The 9,587-nt window shown below is 35.7% G+C and overlaps 1 long non-coding RNA gene across 1 annotated transcript; it reads right to left on the bottom strand.

Annotated features, from left to right (window-relative positions):
* Positions 1–702: 702 nt before the first annotated feature.
* Positions 703–1,394, bottom strand: LOC122320855. The gene is made up of 3 exons (XR_006245882.1): positions 1,237–1,394; positions 1,051–1,177; positions 703–973 (listed from the first exon to the last, which is right to left on the bottom strand). It is a non-coding gene; the product is annotated as an uncharacterized LOC122320855 (long non-coding RNA).
* Positions 1,395–9,587: the final 8,193 nt, after the last annotated feature.

The raw sequence follows: 9,587 nt of genomic DNA, 5'->3' as shown, positions 1-9,587 counted from the left end.
TAATTTAAATGAAAATAAGTTTTAACCAATGACGAAAATAACCAAATAAAAAAAAGAAATCATAATAATTGAAAATATAATAATGAAAGAAACTTACTTAATTAATTCCGGTGGCGAAAGATCTTTGGCGACGGTCGGCTGGAACAAAACTTTCTTGCTCCATTTTTTCTCACTTTTTGGTTTCCTTCTTTTCTTTTTTTTTTTTTTTTAAAGATTAAATCGGCATGGTTATACTAAAAGTTTTTTTCTCTGTATTGGGATTTCACAAATGATAATTTTGAATACACTTTAATAATATCTCAACCGATTCTTTTTTTTTCTTTTCCGCAACATTTTTTCCTTCACAATTTGGCCATTTTTAATTAATTTTTAATTTTTGTTTTATACTATTATTAAGGTTCTATTTATTTATTTAATTATTTCTATATATATATATATTTTAAATTTTTTTTTTTTTTTTTTAACAGAAGGAAAAAAAAAAAGATAGATTTTAAATAACTCTAATTTATTTTTTTAGCGTAATCATTTTTTTTTTCTTTTAATTTGTATGTGACTGTTTATCTTATTTTTTCCAGTGTGTCGGGAACCACAAAAAAAATAAAAAAACTTAATTTTCGTTTCTTTCTTGACTTCAGAACAGCTTTCTAGATATATACATGGATATATTAAAATTTTTCGTTTTGCACATTATTCTTTTCCTTTATTTTTCACTTTATATATTATTTGTTTCACTGTAATTGTTTTTTTTTTTTTTTTTTTTTTTTTCAGGCTGCACGTGTTAGGTTAATTTTTGGTGGGGAATTTTAGTCATAATTTAAGCACTATTTTTAAGCCTGGTTTTTCTTGGCTAATTTAATTTCCACTTTCCACTTTTACTAAATTTTCCGCTGGCTACTGACTTTTCCCAGGACGGCCTTAACCTCTCCATACAAAAAATTTGTCCATCTGCCACAAAAAATTCCGCTGCCAAGCCCTGGATTGGTTTTTTTAAATCGAAGAGAAAATTAGGACTAGGAACACTTGAGGCGACGAATATATTTTTATATTTACCCTGGATGGACCTGGCACGTGGCAGTAGTTTTTCCTTTTTTCTTTTTGCTCACTAGCAAAACCAAAAATAAACCAGCAAATAATCTCCTCCTCTGCAGTTTCCTCAGCTTTGAGCTTTAAGCTTTATCTAAATTATGTTTTTGGTTAGCGATCGAAGGGTTCTCAAGACAAACAAAAAAAACTTACAAGTTGCTGCTGTTGGTAGTCACCTTTGGTTTTCTTCTTAAACTGAGACGTCTGGTCTCGTTGGCTGCCAATTGGAAAAGACTTGGCTTGGAGCCGTAAGAGTGTAGGTGGGCCGAAGCCGGAAATAAGCCTCTCTCTCGAAGGAAAAATGACAGTGACACTGACACTGACAGACGATTTGTCAAAAGGGACAGCTGATCCTTAGGTTGCCAGTCGGTCGTAGTAACGTTTCGAACCTAGATGGCGCCACCCGATCTTAACAGAATATTTATGCAAAATCTCAAACTGCGAATAATAAACCCAAAAAAAAACAACTGCATACTTTGCGGATGGGAGCTCTTTATGATTTCCAGCTGCATTTGTTTTCTCAGAACAAGAGAACAAATACCAAAGCCTCTTTTATCGCATGCGACCTTTTCGTCGCCAGAGCTGCGATAAAAGTAACTTAACCTCTCATGTGATTTCGAATGGTGCCTTTAAGGCGACCATTACATCCACCCGAGAATCTGCAACTCTTAGGCAGAAGATTTGAGGGAATTATTGGCGTATATCTTTCGCGTGGAAAGTTCCAATTTCTTTGCCTGCCAAATCCTCTAGCAAATAGAAACAATTTCCAAGTTTTTTCTTTACACGACATTTTAAGAATTGAGGGGCAAGTTTAGCATTGTAGTTTTGAGAAAACTTGCTAAGTGAAAAATTTCGACGGAAAACCTCTTGACCTTCTTTGTACGATACTGGTTTTGAACGCAAGTTGTACTGTTTGACATTTGATTCGTAAGCCTTACGAATATTGTTTTGAATGTCTTTCCGCAACAAGGCTAAATTATCTGTTCGGTCTAACGACATCCTAGGCTCTTCTAGCAAAGTTAATTTTCTCAAAAGCTTATAATCGGATCCATGAGTTATCATATCCAATCCAAAAAGAACTTTATATGGGGAACATCCCAACGACTGATGCAATGAAGAGCGTAAGGAACATGAGATACTGGTCAAATGACGATCCCACTCTTTTTGATCATCTTCTATATACGCTCGAACGGCAGCACGCAAAGAACGATTGACTCGTTCAGCTGCGTTACTTTGCGGGGAGTATAGGGCGGTATAAACATGTGAAATTCCAAGTTCAGTCAGAAAAGCATTAAAGTCATTGGATTTGAACTGTGTGCCATTATCACTAACTATGGTCTCAGGCACTCCAAAGCTATGAAAGATTTGTGTCAGCAAAAATTCTTGTATTTTGGCAGAAGTAAACTTTTTCAACGGGTGTAGCCAATGATATTTGCTGAAGTGGTCTAAAACAATTAGCAAACCTATATTGCCATTTTTGCTACGGGGGTATGGGCCAAGCAAATCGATGTAAAGGCGTTGAAACGGTCTACAAGTGGGGCTCTGACTTCCCATTGGAGGGCGAAGAATACAATTTGGGGCTTTTGTCTGCTTACACGTATCACAATTTCTAACGTAATTTCGGACTTCAGTGGCTAAACCTGGCCAATAAAGGTGACGACGAATCTTTTCCAAAGTCTTCTGCATGCCTCCATGTGCTGAAATCACACTGTCATGAGCTTGTTTAATGACGTCAACTCTTAAACGTTCGGGAACCCAAAGTTTCCAAGACAACTTTTCCTGCTCAACCTCACCTGAAGCATGTTCAGTACGAAGATAAAGAAACTTACCTTCAGTCTTTACATCAGGGAAGCGACTAGCATTCTGACTATAATGGTCTTTTAACTTCACATAATCTAAGTCAAGAAAGGCATCTGACTCAAGGTCAATAACAGGAGCTACACTCAATTCACAAATTTCTGTATTATCATCCATAGGTATTCTTGATAGCGCGTCTGGAACAACGTTATCCTTTCCCTTTCTGTGAGAAAATACAAATTTATACTGTTGCAGTCTAAAAATCCATCGGGCGAGTCTACCAGACACATTCTGCTGGCGCATAAGCCAGAGCAAGCTTGAGTGATCAGTCACTACTTCGAACTCTTGCAATTCTAAATAGCAACGAAACTTTTCGATGGCTAAAATCACTGCCAAACATTCACGTTGCGTAACTGAGTAATTTCGTTGAGATCGACTCAGTTTCTTTGACATAAATGCAATTGGGGCTTCGACATTACCTTCAGTCATCTGTATTAATACAGCACCTACTCCAAAATCGCTTGCGTCACAGTGCAAGTAAAACTTTTTATCAAAATCAGGGTTGTGTAAAACTGGGGCTGAAGTTAGGATAACTTTAAGCTGATCCATCGCTGTTTGAGCTTCTGTTGTCCATTCAAACTTTCTCTTTTTCGACAGAACTTCTGTAATTGGGCAAGTGAGGTCAGAAAAGTTATGAATGAATCGGCGATACCATCCGCAAACACCTAAAAAGCCACGAACCTGTTTTAAGTTCTTAGGAGGGGGCCAATTTACGATACACGAAATCTTCTCTGGATCCGTACAAATTCCTCCACTACCAATGACATACCCGAGATAATTCACACTGGTTACACAAAAGCTACTTTTAGCAATATTAAGAGTAAGATTAGCTTTCTTAAACTCTTGAGCTAAACGAACTAGTACAGCAATATGCGACGAAAAATCTTCCGAAACGATGCATAAGTCATCAAGGTATCCAAAAACGCAGTAACGAAGATCTGGCGGTATAACACTGTCCATCAGGCGACACATGGTTGAAGGAGCATTACACAATCCAAAAGGCATAACCTTGAATTGATATAGCGGCCTTCCCGGTACGGTGAATGCTGTCAGATGCTTCGACTCTTCCGAAAGTTCGATTTGCCAATACGCATCTTTTAGATCTAACTTCGAAATGATGTTGGCCTTGGGTAAACGAGCAAAAATACCGTCGATGCTGGGCAAAGGGTAAGCATCTTTCTTGGTAGCATCATTGAGTCGACGAGCGTCTAAACAAAGGCGAACTTTGTTTGGTTTGACAACCAAACGCATCGGCGAGCTCCAAGGACTTGTTGAGGGCTCAATCACATCTAATTCTAGCATGCGATCAATTTCGGCATAAAGCAATTTCTCAACAGCTGGGCTAACAGGATAAAATCGCTGTTTGACTGGCCTAGCATCACCAACTTCAATATGATGTTGTATCAGACTAGTACGGCCAAGACCTTCTGCACAATTGGGAAAAAGCTGTTTTATAACTTCTAGCTGTTGTCGTTGTGATAGCGTTAAGGGGTATGAATTGGGAGCAACAGGCTCTTCTACCTCCTCTAATATGCTAATCACATTTGGCGCGAGTGCAAAAACTCTCCAAAAATCTATTCCAAGTATCAGTCTCTGCTTGATAGAGGGGATAATGTAAAGCTGTAAGGGCTTTTGCTGGTTCTTGTAGGTCAGGTTAACGTTCAACACGCCTATGACGTCTTGTGAACTGCCATCAGCTGTTTGTACGTGAGATTTGATGGGTTTAAATTCCGGAAAAACAGTAAAATCTTGATTTGCAAGCGAAGAACCTATGCAACTGATATTCGCGCCAGTGTCTAGTAAACCATTTTCTTCAAAATCCAAAAAAGTGACTGAGACGTAGCTGCGAAAATCAGATGGTTTGCCAAAGATAGAAGAAACTAGCCAATGACGAGTTTGTTGTAATTGTTTAAAGTATCTTTTAGTCCTTAAGGTACTATTTTTCGGAAGACGGGGCTCTTCATCTAGAATTCTTTCCCTTATCTCAAAATAAGTCTTCAGTCTGTCCTCATAGGGAGTATCTGAGGGGCTGGTATTCGCAGGAGTAATCTCAACAGGGTCTCGTGGTACAATTTTCGAAACAGGTTGCAAAAGTTGAGAAATACAGCTGTTTGAATTCAAAATTAGTTCTGATTTAGTTTCGGGGGCAACCTGCTGTTGTTGGTTGCGCCCTTCTGGCGGTTTTCCGATGCTTTCCGCAAACAATTTTGACACTGAGGCTTGTATATGTTTGGGGCTCCACATCCGTAGCAAAAAATACGTCGATCAGACAGACAATCTTCCCAGAAATGACCAGAAACCTCACAATTCCAACATTTGGTATTTGGGCCTGCTTGTCGCAGAGCAGCGATCTCACTAATAGGGTCTACGTCTGTCTCGAACTCTAAATCTGAAGAAAAATCTTCCATGGCGTATACTTGTTTTTGAGAAGACAACTTTGGCTTCGCCACTCCTTCTGAGACTGTTTTTAATTCCTGAATGAGATTCTCATTCATTTGCACGAGCCTACGCAAATGTCCAATTGAGTGAACCGACTCAAACAACAATTTGCGTCTATGTACTGGTAGCAAATTATTTTTCAGGGTCTCTATCAACTCTTCTTCATTCATTTTAACTCCTGATCTATCCATCAACGAAGCTACTGCATCATAAAAAGTGGTAAAAGGCTCACCAACCTTTTGTTTGCGAGAACGGATTTGTTCCTTGCTCATAAATTCTGAGCGATAATCATTGAACTGTTGTCGTAGGGCAGTACAGAATTCTACCCAAGAAATGTGAGTTACTTGCTTATGGTATCTCCAATACCAATCACGTGCTTTACCTACAAATAGGACATGCATGTGCTTACATAAAGCACGAAAATCACTTTCTAATGTCTCATCAGTTAAGGCTTTCACTCGATAAATGAATTCTTCGACACTAAGACCATTTTCCGATCCATTAAATGTTAAATTCCATTTCTGCATAATATCGGCAATCCTACTAGCATTCACTGACGATTGACTAGGAAAAGAACCTTCACGAGAAACTGGACTTGTAACTACTTCGGCAACTTGGCTAATCTGAGGATTTACATTCAATTGTGATAGGACTCTAGTCAAAGTTTGTTCAATCATGCCTTGAATAACCGTATAATCCGGTCCATTATTCCTTCGTGGATTTGTCGGACGACCTCGTCGTCTCTGCGCATGTTGTCGGGATTCCACGGCATCACTAGGGTTTGTAGTATGACTGGCTTCTAATAATTCTGATTGTGCTGCACTATTGTTTAATGGCACCACTTGAGGGGGATTTGTTTGGGCTGTTACTGGTAATTGTGGTATATTTAAAGCTTTTGTCAATTTCCTTGTCACTGGGCGGCGAGTCATAGCAGAGGTAGAAGGACCAGCGCGTTCTGCGCGAGGTGAACAATTTCCTACTACTAATCTATACGATCCGGCTTCCAAAGTTAATTTACATGTTGGGCATTCAGAGCTTGACTCTGTCCATTGTTCTAAACAAGTTTTATGGCAAACATGCTTACAATTTGTAATATAGCATGACTGGGTATCTGTTAAGATATTTTTGCAAATTGGGCAAATATTATTTGCTAATCCCATATCAGATGGGTTTCGTTGAGGACTGTGAGCTACAGGCTTCATTATTCATTCAAAATATTTCCTGATCACGACCTATTATTGGGAATTTAAACAAATGTGAACTAAAAACAACAAAAGACAAAATTCTCTTTCGAAAAAAAATTTAAACCGGGCTATTGCAACTACAAAGAATGCAAATAATTATGAGATCGAATCCAATTCTTGAATAATTTGCTTGGGCTTGGGCTATGCACGGCAGCATACAACCAAATTCAACCAAACTTGTTACTCAATCCTTAAACAAGGCTCACAACAATTTCAAACATTCTCTAAGGTACTTCAAATTCCATCAAACTTCTCAGAAATTTATCCAAAAATCAAACTCGAGCACTAAACTAACCGGCAGGGTATCCGATGAAGCAAATACGCAAGAGTCAACGGCAGCTGTGCACATAATTTTATTTAAAAAAAAAAAATCCGATAGATTCTCAAAATCTAAATACGAAAGCAAACGAGCTTCAATGTTTGAGTAAATTTTTCAACCAGCTTAGCATACATATAGGCAAGCTTCATCAGCAATTGAAATTCGACTATCCGGCAGGGTATTCAAGTAAACTCGAAGGCAAGTTCAACAGAAGTACAAAAAAAATCATTACTGGTTAGGCCTCCCTTAGCAACCAAAGCTAATATGAAAAAAAATTTAACTGATTCACTTCTCGATCATTATATTCTTCCGGCAGGGTAATAAAGTAAAACTCAAATACGCAAGTTCAACAGAAGTCTATAAATAACCGCAAACTCAAAATCAAATCAAATTCAAAGCAACAGATGTTTTTATGCTGACTCAAAACAAAGGAGTAAGTAACTATAAGCTTTAGCCAATGAAAACAACTTTTTCTCGCGAATCGCTTATAGCTCCTGGGAGGTGGTGAACAAAATCAAAAAAAATATTCGACCTTGGCCCCACGTTGGGCGCCAAAAATTTATGTAGCTGAGATGAGATAGCACTTGCAGGGAGTGCTCAGTATGCAAAAATTTGGACAGGGCATACTGGAGTCAAATCAGCCTTCCCAAAAGAAAGCTGATACCGAGGATCGAAAGAAGCAGGCGGAACTCTTCTGGTTGCCTATATTTAGCTCAGTTCGGCGTGTGGGGGTGGGCTTGCTCATTCTTTTTCCTTCGCGACTGTTTACTTACAAAAATTTTAAAATAAGAGTTCCTAATTAGACGAGACAACTGGAGCTGAACTCCGAAACAGAACAAAAGGCGAATTTGTCAATTGTGGGAGGATCAAAGATGGTAATAGATCCTACGCGCTCTCTACCCACCCAACCAATTGGATTTTCTGCGCGATTAAAAAGTTTCGAAAATCCCCAAAAATATTTAATTCACATTATTTTAATTCACCAGGTCCTCAGGAAATCAAAACTAACTTTACCAATTCATTTCACTTCATTACAAATTTTATTCATTTTAAATGTCTATTACCTATCATCCTAAACTTTATTGTCTTTAACAAGCACTGTATAACAAGTTACTAATATAAAAGAAAATTAACAAAACTTAAATCCTAAGAATATAAGTATATGCAATGTAGAAATTTTAAATATATGTGGGTATGCGTAGTTTCATTTGTTCTTTCTTAATAATTTTATCTAAGTGTAAGGCATTATTCAAAATATTCTCGTATTTATTATCAAGGTGTGTGATTAGTAAAGGTGGTGATATAGATTGATTTTAATATGTTTGTGGTTTTATGTTCATTTTAGGGTGTGTGTTTCTGTTTATTTTAATGTGGGCCAGTATTCCTAAAATTTTTTTATTTATTTATTTCATTTTAGGTTATTTAATTTTTTTTTTTTTATTGTTGCTTATTTATTTAAATTTAGGTTTACAAATTCTATAATAAAATTTTTTTTTCTACTCGATCATTTTTTCCAGTGTATTAAGTTAAGTTTTAATTTCAATATATTATTTTTAAAAATGGCAAAGATAATTATAAATTTTTTTAAATGGCACAAGGAAATATGTTGCTGGAAAAGAACGGGGTTAATAATATGTAATAGAATGCGGTAATATAATATATAAAAAAAAAAAAAAAGATAATAATTTAAAAAAATAAAAAAAAATAATAATAATAATAAAAGAAAAACTATTAATGAAAAATTAAACAAAAGTTTAAACAGTAAGGAAAAAGTAAAAGTTTTAATTTGCAGTGACTGCGAAACTTTTGAAACCACCCTCGCTAGTAAAGCTCATTATCTTTATTAAGTTGGCTTTACATATCGAGCTTTGGCAGTAACGCAACACTGAGAAAAATGAAGTGAGCTCAAATCAAAAAAAATAATGCAAATAATAATTTAAATGAAAATAAGTTTTAACCAATGACGAAAATAACCAAATAAAAAAAAGAAATCATAATAATTGAAAATATAATAATGAAAGAAACTTACTTAATTAATTCCGGTGGCGAAAGATCTTTGGCGACGGTCGGCTGGAACAAAACTTTCTTGCTCCATTTTTTCTCACTTTTTGGTTTCCTTCTTTTCTTTTTTTTTTTTTTTAAAAGATTAAATCGGCATGGTTATACTAAAAGTTTTTTTCTCTGTATTGGGATTTCACAAATGATAATTTTGAATACACTTTAATAATATCTCAACCGATTCTTTTTTTTTCTTTTCCGCAACATTTTTTCCTTCACAATTTGGCCATTTTTAATTAATTTTTAATTTTTGTTTTATACTATTATTAAGGTTCTATTTATTTATTTAATTATTTCTATATATATATATATTTTAAATTTTTTTTTTTTTTTAACAGAAGGAAAAAAAAAAAAGATAGATTTTAAATAACTCTAATTTATTTTTTTAGCGTAATCATTTTTTTTTCTTTTAATTTGTATGTGACTGTTTATCTTATTTTTTCCAGTGTGTCGGGAACCACAAAAAAAATAAAAAAACTTAATTTTCGTTTCTTTCTTGACTTCAGAACAGCTTTCTAGATATATACATGGATATATTAAAATTTTTCGTTTTGCACATTATTCTTTTCCTTTATTTTTCACTTTAT

This window comes from Drosophila ficusphila, unplaced genomic scaffold (assembly GCF_018152265.1).
Source record: "Drosophila ficusphila isolate 14025-0441.05 unplaced genomic scaffold, ASM1815226v1 contig_847, whole genome shotgun sequence".
In the NCBI taxonomy this organism is placed as follows: domain Eukaryota; kingdom Metazoa; phylum Arthropoda; class Insecta; order Diptera; family Drosophilidae; genus Drosophila; species Drosophila ficusphila.
The sequence above is the reverse complement of the archived record's forward strand: the minus strand, read 5'-3'. Positions and strand labels throughout refer to the sequence as shown.